Raw genomic sequence first — 677 nt, forward strand, 5'->3', positions numbered from 1 at the left:
TTCTATAACTAACATCTTCGTCGCAACCTTCATTCTTTTAGAGGATTGAACCAACATATTTAAAATACGAATTTTGAGGTACTAATCCTCGTTGCAAGTTATTTTTTTTTTTTATAAGAAGGAAAAATCCCTTGGAAGATATTTCATCACATCCATACCATGTATTTTTATATGGACCATACGTTATAACATTAAATGCAACATTTCATCTCGCGTAGACATGAATGCACAATTAGGGTTTCAACGGTTTTCAAGCTCAATATATATATCGCAACTTTAGTTAACGGTCCAAATCAAACATGCCCCTCACATAAGCAGTTACACTTTTACGGAAAATATTTAATTTCAACCTCCGAACTCCGCAACAAAAATAATATATTGATAAAGATCTCATAAGATAAATTTTTAAAACCAATCTATAGACTCAATATAGATAACTCTATTTTACAATGATTCATAATATTGATATTTTATCTTTCTTTCACTATCATAATCTTTCAAAGAAATTTTATATGAATCCTAATCGTTCTATGATCTAAACATCACCCAATCTGTTATTCAATATCAATCATTTCATAAAATCTCATCTCAATTTATAAAAATCTTCTTGGACCCCCCCCCCCCCAAAAAAAAATTCCCCCCTCTAAAAGAATGTTTTTCCAAAAAAAAAAAAAAAT

Source organism: Tarenaya hassleriana, unplaced genomic scaffold (assembly GCF_000463585.1).
Source record: "Tarenaya hassleriana unplaced genomic scaffold, ASM46358v1 Cleome37, whole genome shotgun sequence".
NCBI lineage: Eukaryota > Viridiplantae > Streptophyta > Magnoliopsida > Brassicales > Cleomaceae > Tarenaya > Tarenaya hassleriana.